This window comes from Octopus bimaculoides, chromosome 23 (genome assembly GCF_001194135.2).
Source record: "Octopus bimaculoides isolate UCB-OBI-ISO-001 chromosome 23, ASM119413v2, whole genome shotgun sequence".
Lineage (NCBI taxonomy): Eukaryota > Metazoa > Mollusca > Cephalopoda > Octopoda > Octopodidae > Octopus > Octopus bimaculoides.
This window is the reverse complement of record NC_069003.1, coordinates 37,601,692-37,602,498: the sequence shown is the minus strand read 5'-3', so window position 1 is coordinate 37,602,498 and position 807 is coordinate 37,601,692.

Genomic DNA, 807 nt, shown 5'->3' with positions numbered 1-807 from the left:
ACACACACACACACACACACACACACACACACACACACACACACACACACACACACACATATATATATATCCTACTTATTATAGCTGCCATGATAGGACACTGAATATTAGCCTTGAGGGACCCTCTCATATAGGTGCTTGAAGCATAAATGGACTCAGATAGATCAAAGCAGGTGAGAATCAGCTGCTACGGACACTGGAATTTTCATATCACATAATTTTGGTCTTTTGGACCTCTTCAGCAGGAAGCATGAGGTAGCTGCTTGCCTGTCAAATTTCAATTATCTCTCCAGAAGCTAATGTCATAAATTGCCTTCAGGCATATTAAAAATTAAGTATTAATGATAGAAGCAGTATTAATCTAATGATTATCTTTTTGTACTAATACTGCTTCTGTCACGAATAATTAATTGTTAATAAACCTTCTTCCTATTTGTGACATAGACACATAGAAAGGTAGGTTGACAGATAGTGTGGTAGATAGATGTGTAGATAGATAAAAACAAAGATAAAGATACATAAATTGAAAGATAGTAGGTGAGATGGATAGATAGTGGGATAGACAGAAAAGGCGATAGATAACTAGAAAGACAGACACACAGATAGATAGATGTATACATAGACATACATAAATAGAGGCATTCATATAGAGAGATACATGTAAAGATAAATAGAAAGACAGACAGATAGACACATAACTAGACTGACAGATAGATAGAGAGACAAAAAAGATAGAGCGATTGATAGAAAGATAAGTAAATAGATTGCTAGGTATGCATGTATATATATATATATATATATATATAT